This window comes from Mustela nivalis (genome assembly GCF_964662115.1).
Source record: "Mustela nivalis genome assembly, chromosome: 9".
NCBI classification, from domain to species: domain Eukaryota; kingdom Metazoa; phylum Chordata; class Mammalia; order Carnivora; family Mustelidae; genus Mustela; species Mustela nivalis.
Window position 1 is genome coordinate 35,809,791 of NC_139028.1, and position 24,980 is coordinate 35,834,770.

Genomic DNA, 24,980 nt, shown 5'->3' on the forward strand with positions numbered 1-24,980 from the left:
TAATCATCTTGCAAGATCACATGCCCAAACACCTTGGATTACTTTTCCACCCAGAAAAAGATCCAGGGGGAGTCTGTGTGATCTCTCTTAAATGTCTGCTACACTCCCACATCCGTCCTCTTGCTTTTGCTCCATACTTGATATATCTAGTGAAAAATTAAAATTAGATAGTAGGTTCAGGACTGAAGGTTGTTCAGCTCCCCTCCATAGGAATGCAGTTGGAGATCTTGACATTTTCAGGGTCAGGAACAGTAGATGGTGAAATTCTTCAAATCCCAGAACAGGGGCTGGAATCCAGTCACCAGGCACTGTCAGAAACACAAGGGCTCAGGCATGATGAAAGAAAAATAACCTGTACCCAACTGCCAGTTCATAATCAGGCTTCTGATTACCTCAAAGAAGCATGGGCCAGCTGGTTGCCTTCTATGAGGATGGGCTAGAATGTTGGTTCAGGCCTCCTCAAGGCTCGTCAAGGAGTAAGAGGAAACTTGACAGCAGGGTCAAGAAGAACAGAAGTGCGTTCAGTGTGTTCAATCCTACCTTACCATGTTCCAGTTCATTTCTCAGGAAGTCTCTGGGCAGATGTAAATTTTAAATCCCAGAGGTAGGCACAGCAGGACAAAGATGCATGGAGTTCTGGCAGACTTGCTGAGTTGTGAGCCACAGGACCGGCATCTGAATCACTGGCTGGCAAGTTAGGTATGGACTCCTCAGAGCCTTGTGGTGTGGGCGGATGTGAACGGCAAGAAGCCTCTGATACTCCACAATCCCTGAGGTTGTTTCTCCCACTTTTCTACCACATTTTTACCTTCCTTAAAGTATTGCCTCTCGGTAAAGCCATGAGCTTCTTTCTCAAGTTTTGAATCACCATAGGTTGTTTTGCAGCAAGTGGATGAAGGGAGGAGGAGAAAAAGCTGTTACCAGCTCAAGTACATTTTGCTCTGTTAATCAGCATTTTAAAAAATTATCTTTTCCATTTCTTAAAGAAGTTGGCAGAGGCTCCCAACTGTTTTGAGAAAATGTAACCATCAGACCATCTGGGGCTGACATTTTCAACATGGCAGTCAGGAGAGCTCATCTTAAGAGCTCCATAGATGATCAGGGGAGCATGCTGCCTCTGCAGGGTCCTCCTCAGGAGGGGTAGGAGCATACAGAAGCCACTTACAGACAGTGGCATAAGAACGGAGCCCTCCGACTTCCCAGCTTTCCTCGGGCCCCTTCCCCTGTTTCTCCCCTCCCAGAGGTGCATGCTGTCAGAGATTTTACCTTGTAACATTAGTAATGGATGTTGACTCTGAGAATATCAAAAGACCCTTCAAGTTTGAAGATTCACTTTTGTTAAATAAAACTTAGGACCACGAGAGATTAAGATAAAAGCACATATGTATGTTTACATGTGAAGCAAGAGTGATTGTTTAGCTAACAAGATTGGGGAATTAGGATTTCTTAATAACTAGGTCAGCCAAGGGCAGTTGAGGGAATTACAAAGAACAGCTTAGACTCACAGGCCTGTCCCTCCAGGCCTCCTAAACACTTGCAGAGCCAAAGTCCACCTAATAGTTATTACTGCTGCTGAAGTCAGATGTCCCAGTGCTACAGACCTCATCCTTATTAACCACAACGCAGCCCACACGGATGCCAGCCGGCCCATGCCAAGACACAGATGACTGACTACCTCCCTTAATTACTTTCCAGGCAAACCACTGCACCTGAGTCATTTAGGCTCACACCCCATACTTCACACTGAGTTACACATTCTTCAACCAGCCATATTTTTCAAACAGCAAGGACTTCCCTTATGTTTATCTTTGTCACTAGCATTCACCTGTCCCATTGAAAATTAATACAACTAGGAAAGAACAAGATGACCCCCAGAAAAAGTGCCTGTATATGTGACTGCCCCTCATTCACTCTTCCCACCTCAGTTCTTGTTCATAAGCCACTGGTTGCCAAGATATGAGAAAAGACCAAATAAATCATATTAAATTGGAGCAGATATATCATATGTACATGTTTCCATGCTGAGATAATAGAGACTTAACTCTAAGGTAACAACAGCTGTTTATAATTAGAAGGAGACTCTATTCATACTTATTAGGTGCCTGTCCTGGTCCCCAACTCTAAGAATTCAATGTCTACAGAGTGCCTGATTGGCTCAGTCAGTTAAGTGTCAGACTCTTGATCTCAGCTCAGGTCTTGATCTCAGGGTCGTGAGTTCAAGCTCCGTGTTGGGCTCTAAGCTGGGCATGGACCCTACTTAAAAATAAAAATAATAATAAGAAGAATTCATCACCTAGGCAGGTCGACTCCAAGATAGTCCATGTATTGGTTCGATGAAACTGTGATACAAGCATGCACAGTGAACACCAGATGACTTCCTGGAGTAGGTGACACACCAGCTGGCTTTTAAAGGAGGAGTAGGAGCTGCTTAGGCTAAGAAATAAAGGAGGAGAAATCCAAACAAAGAAAAGATCATTTGGGTGTCTTAGAGGTGCTAAATAGCTGAAACGTCAAGTACTTCTGAAGACCTAAAGGTAAAGGAATAAGTGTGTGGAGGCAGGAAGGGACAGGGAGGCAGGGAGGGCGAGGGGCCAGCAGGACAAGTTTGGGAGGGGCCTCCTGCCCTAAGAGTTAAGGCCTCAAATCTTGTCTCCGAAGGTATTTGAATATTAAGCAACAGCAAGTCATTGAGACCTTTCCACACCAGAGTCCTAACACTGGTTTGTATTAAAAAGGGCACACGAGCAACCTGGAGGAGGTGGAACTCCAGCTGGGCAGAGAACCCAAGCATGAAGTTGTGTGGTGAGGCTACAGGGCAAGTTAGTGTGACAAACCCACAGACCAGGATTTAATCCTCCATGTCCCTTTCTTTGTCAACCCTCGTTGTCTATCCCTAAAGAATTGCCTTTTGCCTTTTCCAGAAAGTCATGTAAATGAAATGATACAGTCACAGGCTTTTTGAGTCTGACTTTTCACGTAGCTTAATGCATTTGTGATTCATCCACGCTGTTGTGTGTATCAATAGCTCTTTCCTTTTTATTGTTGAGTAGGACTCCGTTGTATGGGTATAACACAGTTTATTCATTCCCTGGCTGAAGGACACTTGGGTTGTTTCCAATATTTTGAAGATTGTAAGTGAAGAAACTATAAATATTCACATACAGTTTTTATGTGAACATATCTTTCTTTCTAACGTGGGCAAATACCTAGGAGTGGGATTGCCAGGTTGCATGGTAAATGTACATTTCATTTTATAAAAAACTGCCAAGCTTTTTTCCAAAGTGACTGTACTATTTTCCATTCCTACCAACAATGTGTGACAGTTCCAGTTGCTCTGCATCCTTGCCAAACTTGGAATTAACAGCTTGTTGTTGTTGTTTTTAGGCAAAGTAATAAGAACATACTTGTATCTCATTGTGGTTTTACTTTGCATTTTCCTAATGACTGACGATGTTGGGTCGAGTAGTGACTATTTTTTGACTGCAAACATTGGTCTGGCACACAATGGGTGTTCAGTAAATATTTGTTGCATTAATACATCAATGTCACCATTAACATCCTCTTTATCATCCTCATTTCTGCAAAAAGATACAAGAAATAGAACCGAAGCAGTAACAATTGTAGAGAAGAAATATTAAAGACATAGAAGTAACAGGTCTTCATGATTAAATGTGGGGTGAATGAGAATGGGTCTAACACACTTCTTTTTTTTTTTTTTTTTTTTTTTAAAGATTTTATTTATTTATTTGACAGAGAGAGATTACAAGTAGGCAGAGAGGCAGGCAGAGATAGAGAGGAGGAAGCAGGCTCCCTGCTGAGCAGAGAGCCCGATGCGGGACTCGATCCCAGGACCCTGAGATCATGACCTGAGCCGAAGGCAGCGGCTTAACCCACTGAGCCACCCAGGCGCCCCAGGTCTAACACACTTCTGTGATCAGTGTAACGCAGGTCTGTAAGATAGGAAATACAGGAAGAAGAGCAAGGTTGGGAGACAGATGTTCATTCTTATTGTGGACATGGTGAACTTGAGGTAATCATGGGGACATCGAATGGATGTGTCTGGAGGCCTCCAGAGGGTTTTGTCTTCTTCACCATTGTGCTCCCAGTGCCTACAACAGACACGGACATGGAGAGAGAAATGTAAATTGGGGAATTAATAGCATATCTTCTTTGGTATGTATCTTTTCCCAGTGCTCGTGACATCCCTGTCACATAGCTATATGTGCCTTTCAGAAGATTGACTTTCCCAAGTTCACACTGTTATCTAGTAATTTGATTTTCTGGGACTTGAACTCATACTTGCTAAGGGCTATTTTTAGCATTTACTACAAATTAAGAAAAAAATGACAATTAGACCCAGACACCTGTGCTGGGCACATGACACTTCTGTGGCTGATGGGGTGCTGAGCCAGGCAGAGGACAGGCTGGATTTCAACTCCTTACCACACCTCCCACTCTCCCCAAGGAAGGCCCTTGTGCAGAACACAACCACGCCTGAGGACCTCGCCTCTCATACCAGTCCCAGTGCCTCTTCAGCTACATTATGATGCTAATTCCACTGGTCAAAAAAAAAAAAAAAATGAGCATGCTTCTATAGAAACAAGCCTCACTTACATGGTAATGCAGGTTATAATTTATACAGAAGGAAACTTCAACTTATAAAGATCCCCAGCTACAAATACATCCACTTTAAGTTATGTTTGACTTACTTCTGAGGTGTTTTATGATCATTATCAATTTCATACTGCCTTCCTAGTGCAAAATTAATAAGCATATTGAATATGGTACTAAAAAGAGGCAAGTGGGTACAATGAAATGAAATTTAGATTTAAACTGATGGATAGGCACTTATTGCTTATAAATACCACATTGGATTTACATACTAAAGTATCTGTAAATAGGGGAGCTTTTGCACATGCATACGTAAACTAATAAGATTATAGCATATCTCTAACAGATCTGTATATCAACTTGAGCAAGGCAAAAAGCCTTGTCAGACTTTGACATGCTTACCCACTTTTTCTTCTGGTTCTCTTACTTTAGGGGAAGAGATAGTTAGCAAACTATCTGGGGCAACACAAATTTGGGGCTAGATGAAGACAAGGTCAAGTACAGTTGTGCCTTCATGAGAAGTCCTAACTTGTCACACCACAGTACCCTGGCTGGAGAGGGTGGGTCAAACACACAAACTTCCAAATGCTGAGAAATTCATAAGAGAAACTGCCTTGGTTTTGAGACGCCAACAGTTCCTGAATTAAAGCTCACATTTCTGGAGTAAAGGAAGAGAAGAGGACAGTAAAATAGTAATAGCTAACATATAGAACTTATTTTTATGCCATGTACAGTCCTAAAAGCTTTATATGTATTAGCTTGCTTAATCTCCACAACAACACTATGAGGTCTATATTATTAGTTATCCCATTTTGCAGAAGGGTAAACTAAGACACCCTGAGCTAAAGACTGAACAGAGATAGTAAGTGGTAAAATCTGTATTCAAACCAGTCTGTGCCAGAGTCCATGCAAGCAGCCCCTGCACCATTCTACCTCTCGAGAGGAGGCATTTGTGTCCACATATGTACATTTGTTCACATATACCTTGAGAGGTTTGTATAAATTCACACATGAGGAAGCTAGAAAGATCTATGAATAAATCTTGCCCCCTCACTGTGCCTTGAAGAAAGGGAAAAAGTCTCCATTTCATCTGCCGCGTGGAAGAGAACCTTGTGATCTTGGATATCAAAGTTGGCCCTTACACAAGGCAGAACACTTCAAGGAATAAAATGAAGGCCATCCTCTAGTCAGACAGAACCGACACAAGTGCAAATTCCAGTGGCCTCAGTGACAAAGAGAAAATTAACTCACCCACTGCCAGCTTGCAGGTCCTTGACCAGGGAGCCTCTGTAGTGGGGTGGAGAAGCACATTCTTGAGTGCCTGACTTTGACACACTCCAGCGTGAACTTGGGCTCTTTCTGGAGTCAAGGACTGGCCCTTTTACTCAGCCCTTCCCTCCCTCTCTCTTTCATCAGAATGTACCACTGTTGTCATCTCTGTGATTCAAGGAGGGATGTCCTGGTCTTTTTTTAATTCAACTCATTCTTGGGATACAGAAAAATAAGACTCACCAGCAAGATGCCCTTTCTGGGCAAACACAGAGTGTGGATGGTCAGAAGATCAACAGCCTTTCCTTAAACACTCTGTGCTGAGTGAATGGTACAGTCCACTTGGCTACTTCCTCTTCTTGTCCAGCACTCCTCAACAAGTATTTGATATGCAGTCCAGGAACTTCAGTACCTCAAGTTACAGGCTTTGAGTTCTTCACAGAGTCTAAACTTAGTAGATTACCCGGAGATGAGAGGACAGGATCCAGGCCTCCAAAATGACCCTTCTTTTCACCCTCATGTACACCTTTACACCCAGATGGTGCTCATCTGGGCCTGAGGGCCAGGAGTTCCTCCACCTGCTCCCTCCTGGGTCATTATCTTGCCAACAATGCTGTGCTATGTTGAGAAGCTTCTCAGCATGAAGAGCTGTACAGTCCAAGGGTTTGAGGGGATGAAAATCATGGGGTCTGTGTCTGGTGAGAGCTCTCCTCCCACTGTGCAGCATTAGAAATTAACCCTTTCTCCAAAGATCCTTCCTATCAGACTGTGCGTCCAATTAAAACACTATGCAAGCCAGTTTGCTGTTAGGACACACTCAAAAATCTCAACAGCCCTCCCTCAAGTGGCAAATGGTATAATTCCCATTTCTGTCAAAGTGAGACAAGTGGCCTGGGCAGTGAGTCTCCCACCCAGTCACTGTCCTCTAACAATTCACCAAGCATGGGGAAAGGGGGTATAAAGAGAGAGGATACCACCAGCATAAATATAGGTTTTCCTTGACAGGCAGATTAGCACAGTATTAACCAAATAGACCAATCCAGTCATCTGCTTCCAGAGAGAATCCTGTATCACAAAAGTTACAAAATATTTAAGGTATCTGCTTGATTCCTAAAAATTTCCAAGAATGGAGAGCCCTTGGCCATTATGTTGGTGGTGTCTCAAAGGGTATTCTGACACTCTTTCCAGTTCGGTAGAAATTGTAGCCACCCAGGTGTTTTGCTTTCTAATATTTTCAGAACTTGATTGCTTTTGGAGCCCACTCCATCCTAGCATATAGAAGGGAAGAGAAGCAACCCGACCTGAGGGTTAGCAATTTAGGGAAATGATAGCTTGATTGTGTCCAGGATAGTTTTTTGGGTTTGGTTTGGTTTTGTTTTACTTTCAGCTGCCCCGCTTTGTGGGACAGTTTATGGTATGTCAACTCATTGAATGCTGCCATAAAGAAACCCATGAAATGCTGACACCCCAATAAAGCCCTTACGACAACTCATATTGAAGCTCCTTTGTTTCTTCTGGATGGCACAGCAAACAACCAACCCCTCAGAAAGTCAAGCCTTGCATTACTTTGCTTTAGCAGAAGGCCAGAGCCTGCTAAACAATGAAAATGCAGAGAGTTAGAGGTTGAAAGAGGCCAAGAAACTAAAACAAACTAACCAGAAGTATTTTTTTATGTGACTCTGCATATATATGTGTATATGTTGAAACAAGATCTTTCTGGGGGTTAAAAAGAAGCAGTAAGGTTGAGAAGTTTGTTCCCGTGCGCAGAGTGATGATTCCTGGTATTCTGGATCCTATTGAGAGTCCCAAAATTTCACTCATCTCTTTTTCCTCTCCTGTAAAATGGATATAATTCTTCAAAAGGATCCAAGATCAGAATAATGTCAATCAAAAGTCTATCATTCTCAATTTAACACTCAAAAACGTGGACATTTGTATCACCTGCCTGTTCCTCTGAATTTCTTCTTGTCTAAGCTCATTTCCCCCCATGGAAAAGGAAGTTTAAAATACACCTCTCCTGTTGTGTGGTCTAGCTTTTACTTAGGTCAGATGAAAAGATGCCTCTGCACTGTTTCCCTCCAAGTGTCCTTAACACTTCATGACTTGGCAGTAGCATCCTTCAATCCTTGTCTCTTGAAATGTTTTATGAGGATAAATAAGCCTGTTAACAGAGACAAATAGCAACAGAGGAAAAGATACACAAAGAAGTATGAGGCTGAGATATGAAAGAAGATGGCAAGCCAGTGAGATAAGAATATGTAAAAGGTGACAGCAGGTGACAAAAATGACCAAGAAGGCTCTGATCTCAATATTGAATCAGAGAATTTCAGCCCCTGAAAATGATCAAGAAAGCTCATGGGATAAAGACACCAAAAGTTAGGATACTCAGGTTCTCTCAGCGCTGGAATACAAGATGACAGTATGAGGGGATGAATAAGGGCAGAAGCGTCAGACAAGCTCCAGTTTGAACACAACCCCTACTGCTTGCCCACTGTATGCATAAGACCCTTTGCCACCCATGCTCTATATTTTCAGAATTCCCATGATGGTTTCACGATGTAGGAAATGATTGGCTCACAGCAGCTGAGGCCAATTCCCAGATTTATGTCTCTGCACTGAGGATGACTTATGGAATGACTTATGGAAGAGACTTCATAAAACCGTAGTGTTGAAAGACAGAAGACACAGGGAAGGTGGCAAATTCACCTGTATCACCATCCCTTTCTTAATTCTGCTTTTCCTACAGACTTTTTTCCATGTGCTGATTTTCACCTTTGGTTTTATGACATTGCAATGCTGACATGTCCTTTCTCTCTTTATCCCCTCCTCATAATCTTCCTCTTCTTTTATTTTGTACACTCTATGCTCTCGTGGTGGCCTGCCTCTGAAATGACCCTACCTAGTATTATTATCTTTATGTACTCCTGTCCCTTCCAAAAAGAATAGGGTGGACCTATCAAATAGGATATTGCAAGCATGATGGCATGTGATTTCTGAGGCTAGGTCATGAAAGCTGGGAGACTTTCACTTGTTCTCTCTCAGATCACATATCCTGGGGGGAATCCAGCTGACATGTGATGAGTACATTCATGAAGCAACACTATGGAGAGGTCCATATGGCAAGGAACTGAGCCTTCCTATGAACAGCTTATGTGAGTAAATCACCTTGGAAATGGATCTCTAGCCTTGATCAAGCCTTCAGGTGATGACTATGCTCTAGCCTACAGCTTAACTGCAATCTCATAAAGATGTTCCAAGCCAGATCAGGGAAATACAAATCAAAACCACAATGAGATATCACCTCACACCAGTCAGAATGGCTAAAATCAACAAGTCAGGAAATGACAGATGCTGGCGAGGATGTGAAGAAAGGGGAACCCTCCTACACTGTTGGTGGGAATGCAAGCTGGTGCAGCCACTCTGGAAAACAGCATGGAGGTTCCTCAAAATGTTGAAAATAGAACTGCCCTATGACCCAGCAATTGCACTACTGGGTATTTACCCTAAAGATACAAACGTAGTGATCCAAAGGGGCACGTGCACCCAAATGTTTATAGCAGCAATGTCCACAAGAGCCAAACTATGGAAAGAACCTAGATGTCCATCAACAGATGAATGGATCAAGAAGATGTGGTATATATACACAATGGAATACTATGCAGCCATCAAAAGAAATGAAATCTTGCCATTTGCGACAACATGGATGGAACTAGAGCGTTTCATGCTCAGCGAAATAAGTCAAGCAGAGAAAGACAACTATCATATGATCTCCCTGATATGAGGAAGTGGTGATGCAACATGGGGGCTTAAGTGGGTAGAAGAAGAATCAATGAAACAAGATGGAATTGGGAGGGAGACAAACCATAAGTGACTCTTAATCTTACAAAACAAACTGAGGGTTGCTGGGGGGAGGGGGGTTGGGAGAGGGGAGGGTGGGGTTATGGACATTGGGGAGGGTATGTGCTTTGGTGAGTGCTGTGAAGTGTGTAAACCTGGCGATTCACAGACCTGTACCCCGGGGGATAAAAATACATGTTTATAAAAAATAAATAAATAAATAGATAAATAAATAAATAAACATTTTTTTAAAATTTAAAAAAAAAAAAAAAAAAAAAGATGTTCCAAGCCAGAACCACCTAGCTAAGCCCCACACTTAGATTCCTGACTTGGAAAAATTGTGTGATAATAAGGGCACATTGTTTTAAGCCATTACGTTTGGGGGGGATTTGTTACACTAATACAATCTCCCATCATATGTTTTGGCCTCTTGGTAAGAGGCCATTCCATATTGATTCATTATCCATATCACATTAGGATCCCAAAATCTGTACAGTTATCTCTGGTATAGATTTTTCATAACTTATACCATGACTTCCACTGACTGAACACTTTTTTTTCCCCATTCAAACTACATATTCCACTGAGACCAAATTTCTTTCCTACAAAGATTCACTTCAGATGCCCTTACATTTGATTATGGTCATGCTCTAGAGCTCTTTAGGAATTTTCATATCCAGTATATACTTCAATTTTAACATAATTTTGTAGAGTAGGAAGGGGAAAAAATATTAGTCCCATTTTATAGATGAGGAAATTTGAGACCCAATGTATTTAAATACTGATTTGCTCAAAACCACAACTATTTAGTGGTAGAACTAGAATTGGAAACCTGGTCTTTTTCCACTGCTCTGTCTCTTCAGGATAAGTAAATCAAATATGCAGTGATCTAGCTTTACGATTTGATATCTAGACAATTCAATGTGGACTCAGCCACTGCAGATTTTTGTAAATGTGGAGACTTCACATATACACTTATGTGAAAAATAAAATGCTACCAATTGTTCCAGTTATCCTCTGCCCTATAAGAAAGCATCACAAAATTCGATGTCTTAAAACAACAATGCGTTATTATATCTCTCTTTCCTCTGGGGGTTGATGAGCTGAGCTTGGTAGTTCTCATTCTGGATCCATTCGTTTTAGCATTACAGTCCTAGGTTTTGAGACCTGAGGCATCCCATGGTGTGCTGCCTGGCCTGGGACGCCTGTAAGTGCTGACAGTGACAGTGGGTTAACTATATCTCTTTCTCTAAATGTGGACTCCCCCTATGGCTAGCTTTTGTTTCTTTTCAGAAAAAAAAAAAAAATCTTAGTGGAATCAAACATCTTATAAGGCAATTGAATTCCTCTTTGCATTCTTTTTTTTTATTTTTAATTTTATTTATTTATTTGACAGAGAGAGATCACAGTAGACAGAGAGGCAGGCAGAGAGAGAGAAAGGGAAGCAGGCTCCCCGCTGAGCAGAGAGCCCGATGCGGGACTCGATCCCAGGACCCCGAGATCATGACCCGAGCCGAAGGCAGTGGCTTAACCCACTGAGCCACCCAGGTGCCCCTCCTCTTTGCATTCTAAGAGCAAGCCTTTTAAGAGGCTTGAGCAGAAGCTGCAAGTCTTCTTATGATCTAAGCTCAGAAGTCTCAGAATGTCACGTCCACTATATTCTGTTGGTTAAGCAAGTTTCTAAGTCCAGTAGGGAAAGGTAAAAACAGACACCCACCTCAATGGGGGTAATGCATACAGGAAAGAAAGGAAAAGATGTGGCGTTCTTGGAGACATGGCATCACAGTCTACCCTCTGGCTCCAAAAATGTATGATCCTCCTTCATGCAAAATACACTCATTCTCTTCTAAGACCGACGAAGTTTGATTCCATTACAGAAACAACTCAAAATCCAGAATCATATCATCTAAGTTAGGTTCAAAGCAAATAAGCCTCCTTTGGAATAGCTCCTTGAGTATACTTTCTTTTGATCTGAAAAATTATGCAATAAATAGTCCTCTGCCCACTCACCCACCCAAAACATATAATGATGAGACAGGCATAGGAAAACTACAATGTACCCTACTGTTGTAAAATAAGAGCAATAAATGATACCATAGCAGTCATTGTGTCAGAATTCTGAAATTCTACAGGGCACATGTTGCTAGTTCCTTGGGGAAGGACCAGTCTTACTTCCAGAAAATAATTCTTCATTCTTTCCTCTGGGCTTGTGTTTCCATCATCTGAATTTTCTTTTCTTTTCCATGAGAAATGGCCCTTTTTGACACTGAGCAGCCTCCTCATTTATTTCCTGCTTGAACAAGATTGGGGCTCTAAATGCTTTCTCTACACTGTATCTGTCCCTTTGAGTGCAAGCTGAGATAATTCCTTTAGAAAAATGTGCAGTCTTCCTTATATCAAATTACAATCCATTCACTGACACAAAGGCCATAGTCCTTTTCTCTTTCCAAGACATCCCCTTTTCCCTTTTCTCCTTTGGCCTCAGAATAGGAATACTGTGGAACAGTACTCCGAAGGTTCTTAGATGCTTTTTGTCAAGTTTAAAGTGGCTACAATGTATTTCCTTAACATTCTCTTCTAGTGGAGGAAGTCTAAGAGGCAGAGACTTAATATTCTTAGAAGGCCTACTAAGCATTCCCTTAACTCTTTAGGAGGTCTCAACAAAGGTCTTCTAGCTTTGAAACTTTTACTCTGAAACCATAACTTACTCATAATGCCCTGGATTTTATCTTTTCCCTGGGGACATTTCTAGTGTGAAGGAGTTTTGCTGGGAGAGAATGAGAATGAGAAATAATTTTATTTTTGAAGCCATTAAGGCAGGATTCATTTACATTTCCTCTAAATTCTGCTTAAAACTAAATCGTTCCTTCTTCAGTTCATCTCTACTCTTATTTTACAATACGCAGCTAGAAGAAGCCATTTGGCACCTTTTACATTCTGCCTGCAAATCGCTCTGGCCAGATCCATAAGATTATTTGGTACTCTTTCTTTTTTCCACATTATTACAGGTGACAGTACCATCCAAATTTCCATCCTATATATAACAAGTTCTCCCTTTTCTCTAACCTCCAGCAACATTTTCTTTTCTGTCTTTCAAGCCCTCATCAACAGTCCCTTTGAGGTCTTTCCAGATTTCACTATCAGAATCTTTGTGGATATTCCAACTTCCACTCAATGCCCAGTTTGAAAGAAAATGCCACATGCTCTAAGTTTATTATATAGCAGCACTTCCCTTTGGGGTACCAAAATTTTATGATAGTTATCAACTTTTGTTTTAAAAACTATCCCAAAACTTATTTCACTTCAAGACTTGCTATAAAGCTATAGTAATTAAGACAGTGTGGTATTGGTGAAAGAATAGGAAAATCAGTCAGTGGAATAGAATAGATATCCCAGAATAGACCCATATAAATGTAGTCAGCTGACCTTTGACAAGGGAGCAAAGGCAACATGATGAAGCACATAGTGTGGAAAAACCGGCCACCCACAAGCAAAAAAAAAAAAAAAAGGAATCTAGACCTTATTTATACCTTATTCATTTATACCCTTCATAAAAATCACATTTAATACCCTTCACAAAAATCAACTCACAAACTGAGGTTTGCTAGGGCTGGGAGGCAGGGAAATGGTGACTGGGTTACGGACATTGGGGAGGGTACGTACTATGGTGAGTGCTGTGAAATGTGTAAAACTGATTATTCACAGAGCTGTACCCCTGAAGCAAATAATACATTATATGTTAAAAAAAATAATAATAATAAAATAAAGGATCAGGGGAACCTGGGTGGCTCAGTGGGTTAAGCCTCTGCCTTCAGCTCAGGTCATGATCTCAAGGTCCTGGGATCAAGCCCTGCATTGGCTCTCTGCTCAGCAGGGAACCTGCTTCCCCCTCTCTCTCTGCCTGCCTCTCTGCTTACTTGTGATCTCTCTCTGTGTGTCAAATAAGTAAATAAAATCTTTTTAAATTTTTTTTTAAAAAAGGATCACAGATCAAAATTTAAAACAAAAACCTATAAAATTCCTAGAAGGTAGCATAGGAGAAAACCTAGTTATAGCTTGGGTATAGGTATGATTTTTGGATATAACACCAAAGTTAATCCACAAAAGAGGTAGTCGATAAGTGGGACTTCACTAAAAATAAAATCTTCTCTTCTATGAAAGACACTGTCAAGAGAATAAGAAGACAAGTCACAGACTGGGAGAAAATATTTACAAAAGCCACAGCAAAGAACTGTTACCAAAATACACAAACAACATTTAAAACTCAACAATTAAAAAAGCAAACAACTCAATTTAAAAATGCACCAAAGACCTTAACCAACACCTCAGCAAAGAAAATATACAAATGGCAAATAAGCATTTGAAAAATGCTCCACATCACTTGTCATCAGAGAAATGGAATTTAAAACACAATGAGACACCACTACACACCTATTAGAAAGGGCCAAAATCTGGAACATTGAAACCATATGGTTTTGCGGGTGTGGAGCAACGGGAGTTCTCATTCATTCTTGGTGGGAATGCAAAATAGTACAGCCCCTTTGGAAGACAGTTTGGCAGTTTCTTACAAAATTAATCATACTCTTACCATAAGATGCAACACTTATTCTCCTTGGTATTTACCCAAAGAAGTTGAAAATGTAGGCCGACACAAAAATCTACATACCAATGTTTATAGCAGCTTTCGTTATAATTGCCAAGACTTGGAAATAACCAAGATGTCCTTCAGTAGGTGAATAGATAAATAAACTGTGGTATAATCAGACAATGGACTAGTATTCAGTGCTAAAACATAAATAAGCTATCAAACCATAAAGAGACATGAAGAAACCTTAAATGCCTATTACTAAGTAAAAGAAACCAATCTGAAAAAGGTAAATACTATGTGATTCCAACTATATGACAGTCTAGAAAAGGGAAAACTAGGTGGACAGTAAAAAAGATAAGTGGTTGCCAGTGGTTTAGGGAGGAGAAGAGATGAATAGGCAGAGCAAAAAGGATTTTTTTTAGGACAGTGAAAATGATACCATAAAGACAAATGATGCTATTATACATTTATCCAAACATTTATCCATTATAAATTTGTCCAAACCTATATAGTGTACAATACCAAGAGTAAACATATTGCAAGTTATGGACTTTGGCTGATTATGGTGTGTCAGCTTAGTTTCATCAGTTGTAACAAAGGGACCACTCTAGTGGTGGATATTGATAATGGGGCAGGCTGTGATTGTTTGGAAGTAGGGGACATATAGGAAATCATTCTACCTTCCCCTCAATTTTGCTGTGAACCTCAAACTGCTCTAAAACTTAAAGCCAATGCAAAAAAAAAAAAAAAAAAAAAAAAAAAAGAAAAGAAAAGAAAGAAAAAGAAAAAAGAAAAAATTTCCAAACTTTAGTGACTTAAAATAATAATATATCATTAACTCTCATGGTTCTGAGAGTTGATAGATTCATCTTGATAGTTGTCACCTGGCTGTCAGATGACTGTGATCAGATAGCAGCTGAAACCCGAGCTATCTGAGAGTTTCTTCACTCTTGTACTTAGTGATCTTTCTAAGAAGTCCACATAAATTACCATACCAGAGGTTCCAGCATTTCCTCAGTCCACAGCACTGACGGTGTCTCAGTATCATTTTTACAATGTCCCTTGGTCAGAATAAACCATACACAAAAAACAAAGGAAAAAAAAAACATAATGGCCCATTTATTAAGTAGTTACATCAAACAAATTGATAAGCTTTTATTTCCTAATAATTTTTAGTAACTATTTTTTTAAAACCCATACATTGAAAAAATATACTTTTGTTTAATTCCTAAATAAGTACAATTACTCATGGTACACATATACCTCCTGGGCACTACACAACTTCTCAAACCTCAAATCAAATTAGACACACTGGATGCCATAACATGTGTTTCCTGTTCCACAATAACTTTTGTGCAATATTTGTTTTATTTTATCATAGGAATCACCAAAACCCAAGACTTGTATGGTATTAAATCATTAAAATAAGTGTGACACACTATTAACATTGTGAACTATGCTGAACTTGTGGTTTTTACAATGTCTGATAGATGCCCTGTAGTTTTCCTCAAAATTACTTTTATTTCCTTAAAAATAAATCATGGTGTCCCTGTGAATTTGCTGTAGCACCCAAGAAGCCTCAGCCCAGTTTGGAAAACACTGTACCATGCCAATCAAATTCTGAAATTAAATGAGGAATTTAAGGAAATGTTTTTCATTGAGTCCCATCTTTAACTTCCTGTCCCTATCTATCCAATAGTTGGCCAGGCAGACACAGATTCAGCTCTTCTTTGACCAACATCGTAAGACATGCAAGCAGAACTGAGGTAAAGTTTGGGTTTCTCTTTCATTCACAGAGTCTCTAAAGCATGTTAAGGAAGTCACTATTTATTTGCACACCATTTAGAAATAGCATTAAGTTCTTACATCTCTGAATTTGTATATTCAGTTTACTCACAAAATGCCTAAATTAGCAGTAGTTATGCAACACTTAATTTAACACTTAATTAATTAATTGCAGATATGGACATCTGTCTAGAAAATAGAGAGAAAATTCCTGTGGGAATTCTATCCATTTGCAATACTTTGCTTAGAAATCTCCTCAGCTAAATATAGTAGGTCATTAATTATAGTTTCTACTTTCCACAAAAATACTAGAAAACAATTTGGCCCAATGTCTTCACCACTTTACAGCAAAAATTTCTTTTCCTCCAATTTCCAATGATGTGTTCCTCATTTCCATGTGAGACCACACAAAAACCATCTTTGATGTCCATGTTTCTACCAACAATCTCTTCAAGGCAATCTCAGCTTTTTAAACAAGTGCTTCAAAGGTTTTCTAGACTCTACTTATTAGCCAGTTTCAAAGTCACTTCCACATTTTTAGTAATTTGTTGTACCAGGACCCCACTTCTAGTTAGCAAAATCTGCCTTGCTCCACTAGGGTCGCCATAACAGAATACCACAGACTGGGTGGTTTGAACAACAGAAATTTATTTTCTCATAGTTCTGGAGGCTGGAAGTCCAATGTCAGAGTGCTGACAGGTTTCATTTCTCCTGAGGCTTTTCTACTTGGCCTGCACTTCTCTCTTCCTACTGCGTCCTCACATGGCCTTTTTTCTGGGCCTGCACATCCCTGGTATCTTTTCTTCTCCTTATAAGGATACCAGTCCTGTAGGACTAGAGCCCCAACTTTAAGACGCCGTCTAAAATGTTACCTCTTTAAAGTCCCTATCTCCAAATACATACAGTCACATTGAGGGTCAGGGCTTCAACATATGAAGATTAGGGGGAAACAATTCATTCCATAACAGGAATGTATGGGGAAGAGTGTGCCCTGTGTAATTTCCTTAAGGGATTTTTCTTCTGAAGCATGGGTTCTTATATCTTTATATATTGGTTTCTGGTGATCCTCGATGCCCCAGAAGTTGCATGCAAAAATATCATGTCTATGAACTTTTGTGGAGAGAGGATCTATATTTTCTGTTCCAAACTCTGTATCCACCATGGAAAGATTTTTAAAAGATGGCAAGTCCCATGCTCAGACATTCATATTTAACTCCTGTTGGGAAACTGTCGGGCATGGATTTTTTTTGTAACGTTCTCCATTCGATTCTAATGTGCAGCCAAGTTTGAGAATCACTAGTCTAAAGCTTTTTTATTTAAATTGCAACCTGAGAACCAGTAGCATCTGAATCACCTGGAAACTTACTGGAAACACTGAATCTATAGAATCTGCATTTTTGTAAATTGCATAAATAATTTGTCTTATATGCCCATTAATGTTTAAGGAGTGCTTTTTTATAGTTTTCCTCAGATTTTAACCACAAAATATTCAAAACCACTAAGAAAATTTTTTTTCAATCTGTGATTTTTAGGATAGCTTACATAGCAGTCCTTGTTCTTTTGTTTGCTATTGGATCTATTTTAAAGACGAGGTCATGTCAGGGTCAGTTGCAAACAAGTAATCCATGAAGTAACAGTACAGTAAAATACACCCTGGCTCAACCACAGATTACATATTATTATCTGCTATTCATCACTGCAAACATTATGCATAATTGCTCAATGACCAACTGTTGGTCTACACAGCATTTACCCTAAAGATACAAAGCGCTCTTAATAAAGAAAACAGTAGCTGGCTTGTGTTAATACTGAAACAAAATAAAAAGAGAAAAAGGTCTGAAGAGATAGAGGTTAGGGTAAGATGGGTGAAAGGGAGACATGGTATTTCAGTGTCTGAACATTAGAATCTCAATCTTAATACCTAAGACTTTGAACAAGTGATTCTTGACCTCTACCAAACCATCTCCCATCATTCCTATGGTTATTTTGAATAAATAGGATGGAACTGGATTGGGAATGAGGAACAGAAACAAGGAAAAATTCCTGTGAAGAAGGATAAATTAGCAGATAAATTTCTCTAGGTAACTTACTGGATGAATTTCACTGAAGGAATTGCTTTTTTTTTTTTTTTTTTTTAGGATTTTATTTATTTATTTTGAAAGAGAAGTGCATGAGCAGGGGTAGGAGCAGAGGTAGAGGGAGAGAAAATCCCAAGCAGACACCCTGCTAAGCATGAAGACCCAGGTGGGGCTCAAGAGTCTGATGCTTAATACAGTGAGCCACCCAGGTACCTGTGGATGAATTATTCTTAATGATAACAAGAAAAATCATAATTAACTGCATTTTTATAAATTAATTTCATAAATCAATCCATTCAGAAAATCACTACATTTTCAAGTCTATTTTTAAATTACTATAAAATTTTTATATGACACTACAGATAGAGGAATTTTAGTTGAGCTTTATATATTTGCAGAAGCCAAGAAACATTTATTCTTCCAGGCCACCTCAGCATACAGTCACTCCTTCAGAGATTCCTCATTCATTTTTACTTCCTATGTGTCTACTACCATCCTCACTGCAACCCATGGACATTGGCCCTAGATGAGCTGTAGAGAGTCTCTGGAAATAGTATGAATCTAATTCTGCCTTTCAGAGCTAATAATCAAGCAGCGATGCCAGGTGGACCAGAAGTGATAGTAAACAAATAAATTACCATCTTTTTTTTTTTTTTAATTACCGTCTTTAACAGCTAAATGTTTAGACAGTACAAACCTGTGACTATCAAGAAGACTTTGTTTCACTATAAACCTTATAAAATATCTGCATTAGGATGTTCATCTCTGATCACTGATACAGCTGATAAACACTATTTTTAAAATCAAATATGTCATTTTAAAAGTCTATATAAAGGGGCACCTGGGTGGCTCAGTGGGTTAAAGCTTCTGCCTTCAGCTCAGGTCATGGTCCCAGGGTTCTGGGATGGAGCCCACATCGGGCTCTCTGCTCAGCAGGGAGCCTGCTTCCTCCTCTCTCTCTGCCTGCCTCTCTGCCTACTTGCGATCTCAGTCCATCAAATAAATAAGTAAAATCTTTTTTAAAAAAGTCATATAAAATACTCGAGATTATTCATTACCATCAATATTTGAAAATAATGTGTATTTTATCTAACTATTAATTGAGTGTTTAATACAAACCAATAATTATTTTAATCTTCTGTTTGTATGTTTCATTCTTTTATATTCTTTTACTTTCAGACTTTCTGTTCTTATGTTTGAAGCATATTCTTCATAGTAGCATATATTCAGTCTGACAATTTTAGTGTTTTACTTGGAACATTTAGTCTATTGACATTGAAAGTAATTACTAAAAGATGTAAATTACTATCTGGCAGATTACTGTTTATTTCTATTTGACCAATCTGTGTATGTTTTTATATTCTTATTTCCTGCTTTTATCTTTTAAATTAATATCTGATTATTTGTTTAATACAGTTTATTATTTCACAACCTCTCTTTAGTAGCTTATTAGTTTTACATTTTTGCAAGTGATCCTAGAAATTAAAATATACATCTTTAATTATCTAATAGGAATTATTAGCTCTGACACTTCCCTTCAATTCTAGAAACTTAGTATATTTAAAATCTAGTATGTCTGTTCCCAAATTTCATTTTTAATTGATATACACTTTAATCCTATATCTATTTTTAAATCCACAAGAGAAAACATTATTATTCCTTTGTCTAAGTAAGATTTCTTTATGTTTACTCACATATTAACACTTTTTATTGTTGTTCTTTTTCTTATATTTGCCTACTTATGCCTAGGGCTATTTCTCTTTCATATGAAGAAATTTTTTTAGTGCACCTTTGCTGTTAACAAATTGTTTTAGATTTTGTTTATTACTGTCTTTTTTTAAGCTTTGAAGAATAATTTTTACATACATCATTCTAGATGAATAGGGTTATTTGGAGTTTGTTATTTTGGCATATTAAAGATGTTCTGTTAATTTCTGACTTACATTTTCACATTGAAAAGTTAGCTGTTAGTCTTTTGCTGCTCTTTCAAGGTATAATGTACTTGCCTTTGGTTTCAAGATTTTCATTTTTTGGGCACCTGGGTGGCTCAGTGGGTTAAGCTGCTGCCTTCGGCTCAGGTCATGATCTCAGGGTCCTGGGATCGAGTCCCGCATCGGGCTCTCTGCTCAGCGGGGGGCCTGCTTCCTCCTCTCTCTCTCTCTCTCTGCCTGCCTCTCTGCCTACTTGTGATCTCTCTCTGTCAAATAAATAAATAAAATCTTAAAAAAAAAAAATTATAAAAAAAAAGATTTTCTTTTTTTTTTTTTAATTTTATGTAGCTTTACTATAATGAGCCCAGGTTTCTTTTTTTTTTTTTTTTTAAGATTTTATTTATTTTTTTGACAGAGAGAGAGAGAGAGAGGGAGAGCAAGCACAGGCAGACAGAGTGGCAGGCAGAGTCAGAGGGAGAAGCAGGCTCCCTGCCAAGCAAGGAGCACGATGTGGGACTTGATCCCAGGACCCTGGGATCATGACCTGAGCCGAAGGCAGCTGCTTAACCAACTGAGGCACCCAGGCGTCCCGAGCCCAGGTTTCTTTATACAGGTATACCTCCTTTTATTGTATTTTGCTTTATCGTGCTTCACAGATACTGCATTGTTTTACAAATTGAACGTTTGTGGTAACCCTGCATTTAGCAATTCTACGGGCACCATTTTTCCAAAAGCATTTGCCTATTGTGTATCTCTGTGTTACATTTTGATGTCAAACATTTTCATTATTGTTATATTTCTTATGGTGATCTCTGATTGGTGCTCTTTAAGGTTACTATTTTCATTGTGTTGGGATTCTATGAACTGCACCCATATAAGAGGGTAAACTTAATCAATAAATGTGTGTTCTGACTGTTCCACTGAGCAACCGTTGCCCCATCTCTCCCTTTTCTCTAGGCTCTCCATTCTTTGAAACAGGACAATATTGAAATTAAGCCAATTAATAACCTTACCATGGTCTCAAGGGTTCAAGTGAAAGGAAAAGTCATATGTCTCTCCCTTTAAATCAAAAGCTTAGTGAGGAGGGCATGTCAAAAGCTGAGATAGGCTGAAAGCTAGGCCTCTCACACCAAAGAGTAGTCAAGTTGTGAATGCAAAGGGAAAGTTCCTGAAGGAAATTAAAAGTGTTATTCCAGTGAACACACAAACAGTAAGGAAGTGTAACAGCCTTGGGGTGCCTGGGTGGCTCAGTCAGTTAAGCATCTGCCATTGACTCAGATCATGATCTCAGTGTCCTGGGATCAAGCTCCACTTCACACTCCTTGCCCAGTGGTGAATCTGCTTCTCCTTCTCTCTCAGCCCTTCCCCCCAACTCATCCCCTGTCTTTCCCTCAAATAAATAAATAAAATATTTTTTTAAAAGTGTAACACCCTTATTGCTGATGTGGAGACAGTTATTGTGGTCTGGATAGAAGATCAAACCAGCAACAACATTCCAGGAAGCCAAAATCTACTCCAAAGCAAGGTCCTAATTCTCTTCAATTCTATGAATTCTAAGGCTGAGAGAAGTGAGGAAGCTGCAGAAGAAGTCTGAAAATGGCAGAGGTTGGTTCATGAGTTATAAGGAAAGAAGCCTTCTCCATAACATAAAAGTAGAAGGTGGAGCAGCAGGTGCTAATGTGAAAGCTGTAGCAAGTTATCTAAAGGTTCTAGCTAAGATCATTCATGCAGGGGGCTACACTAGAAAACAGATTTTCAGAATAGACAAGTAGTCTTCTGTTGGAAGAAGATGCCATCTAGGACTTTCACAATTAGGGAGTCAATGTCTGGCTTCAAAGAGTCAAAGGACTAACGTTGACACTCTATCAGCTCTTGGCTTTCGGCTGAAGCCAATTGTTGTTTACCATTTTCAAAATCCTAAAAGCCTTACCAATTTTGCTAAATCTATTTTTCTGTGCTCTATGAAGGGAACTACAAAGCCTGAATGACAGCATGTCTCTTTACAATATGGTTTACTGAATATTTTAAGCCCACTGTTGAGACTTACTGTTCAGAAAAAAAAAAAAAAAATATATATATATATATATATACACGCACACACACACACATATATATATTCTTTTTTGAGTATTCTTTTTGAATATTACTGCTCATTGGCAATGCACTTGGCAGCCCAAGAGTTCTGATGGAGATGTAAATAAGATGAATGCTATTTTCATCCCTATTAACCGAACATCCATTCTGCAGCCCATAAAACAAGAATTAATTTTTACTTTCAAGTCTTATTATTTAAGAAGAACTTTTCCTAAGCTTATGTTTGCCAAAGGCAGTAATTCTTCTTATTTGGGCAAAGTAAACTAAAAACCTTCTGGAAAGGATTCACTGCTCTGGATGCTATGAAGAACATTCATGATTCATGGGAGGATGTCAAAATATCAATATTAATAGGAGTGTGGAAAAAATTAACTCCAACTCCAAAAAATTAACATCCAACTCCATCATGGATGACATTGAGGGCTTCAAGACTTCAGTGGAGAAAGTAACAGCAGATTTGGTGGAAACAGCAAAAGAACTAAAATTAGAAGTAGAGCCTGAGGATGTGATTGAATTGCTGAAATCTCATTATAAAAATTTAATGGATGAGGAATTGCTTCTTATGGATGAGCAAAGAAAATGGTTCTTGAGATGGAATCTACCTCTGGTGAAGATACTATGAAGATTATTGAAATGATGATAAAGGGTTTAGAATATTATATAAACATAGTTGATAAAGCAGTAGAAGGGTTTGAGAAGATTGATTCCAGTTTTTAAAGAAGTTCTATGAGTAAAATGTTATCAAACAGCATCGCATGCTGCAGAGAAATCATTCATGACAGGAAGAGTCAATTGATATGGCGAAGAAAGGTAGCATTTTTTAGCAATAGAATATTTTGAGGTATAATTAAAGATTATACATTGTTTTTTAGACATAATGCTATTCACACTAAACAGACTCCAGTATAGTGTAAACATAACTTTTACATGCACTGGGAAATAAAAGAAAATTCATTTGACTTGTTTTATTACAATATTTGCTTTATTGCAGTGGTCTGGAACTGAGCTTGCAATATTTCTGAGATGTGCCTGTATTTATCCTGCTGGGGTTCATAGAGATTCTTGAGTTTGTGGTTTGCTGCTTTTTATCAGCTCATAAAAATTACCAAATATTCAAATATTTTTATAAGTCATTCTAATGCTCTTCTACTTCTGGGACTACAATTACATTATCTTAGATTTACTGTGTTCAATATGTTCCTTAATCTCTTCTCTGTATTTTAATAATTTTTCCTCAGTGCTTCAGTCTGGATATTTCCTACTGACCTCTATCCTTCTCTTCTGCTGTGTCAAATCTAATGTTAAACCTATCTATTGAGTTCTTAATTTCAGCAATTATATTTTTTAGTCTAGAATTTACATGTGATTTTGTTCAGTTGTTTCATGTCATAGCTTCTTATTCTAAAAGAGTTTAAGATTCACAAGGCATTGCAAGAATAGTACAGAGTTCCTATATACCTAATAATAATATCTTACATACTCAAACACATTATCAAAACCAGACAATGATGTTGGAACAATACCATTAACTATTAATAAAGTAAAGAAATTACTCAGATTGTGTGTGTGTGTGTGTGTGTGTGTGTGTGCACATGTATATGTTTCTGGAAATTTTTATCACTTGTATAGATTTGAATGACTATCACCACACCATTTGATATTTTAAAGCTAAATTCCAAGTCCTCTACTGAAATTTTATTTTTGTTGCTCTTTTCCTCTGGTTTTTTTTTTAATATTTTAATTATTTAGTTATTTTAAAGATCTTGTCTGAGAAAGACCTAGAAGTGATTTGAATACTAGAATTTTCTACTTTTTTTCTCAGTTTTCGGTCCTGTTTTTTGGCATACCTGACAATATTTTACTGGCTGCATGACACCAAAAATAATAAGTTGTAGTAGCCCTAAATGAAGTTATATTCTTCCTAAGAGGGTTTATTCTTTTCTCTGTGAGGCAGAGTATGGAGCTGATACCTTAACACAATCCCCTTAAGGAGGGATTGCAATTTTAGTAAGGCTCAATTTAGTTCTGGTTGCTCTTTAAAGGTCCCAGTTGAGAGCCAGAAGTTTGTACCAGGTACCTTTCACACTGGTACATCCTGAACACCCTGTTCTGTTTTTCAAAGGCTTTCTGTTAAGGTTCTTAGCCTCCATCCCTGAAATCTCAAATTTTGGCAAATGTCTTGATCGAAACTGGCCAAGTATGTTAGACTCAATTCTGTAGCCTTCCCTTCTGATCCAGGTCCCTCAAATTTCTAATGTTTGTCTCTCCAGCTCCTGAAGAAAGCCAAAAGGGCTGCTTATTTTTGTGTATCTTAGCACTGGTCTTCCGCCCAAGACCTTCATCTGAATTCTCAGCCTCTTGTTTTAAGCCCAGAATCAGTAAGTACCTTAAGGGGAAAAAGAGCTGTAGCATGTTGAGTCACATCCTTGAGGTTTCTCCTTCTGGGGTATTTTGGACCTCCGGTCTTGCATGCCTCAGTATATTTCTGCCTTTAAATAGATTTTTTTTAACTTGACATTTTTAGTTGTTCTCAGAGAGAGCACGGGTCTACTACAACCTAATCTATCGTAGTCAGAATCTGGAAATCCAGAATTGCCTAACTCTAGATTTTATATTTTGATTGGTGTTGGGGAAAGAAAGGCAGACAATAAACAACAAACAGAATTTGAGCAAGATAATTTCAGAGGATGATAAATGCTATGATGAAAATAAACAAGATGATGTGAAAATCATGAGGTAGCAAACTGCCTTACATCTTGCATCTGAGGAAACTACATCTTACAACGT

General features: G+C 38.7%; 1 long non-coding RNA gene across 1 annotated transcript in view; it reads right to left on the minus strand.

Annotated features, from left to right (window-relative positions):
* Positions 1–4,051: 4,051 nt before the first annotated feature.
* The window catches only part of LOC309840823, a 38,872-nt gene continuing 17,943 nt past the window's right edge, over positions 4,052–24,980 (minus strand). Inside the window, exon 3 of the long non-coding RNA XR_014298816.1 lies at positions 4,052–4,109. This is a non-coding gene — a long non-coding RNA (uncharacterized lncRNA). The remainder of the gene's footprint in view (positions 4,110–24,980) is intronic.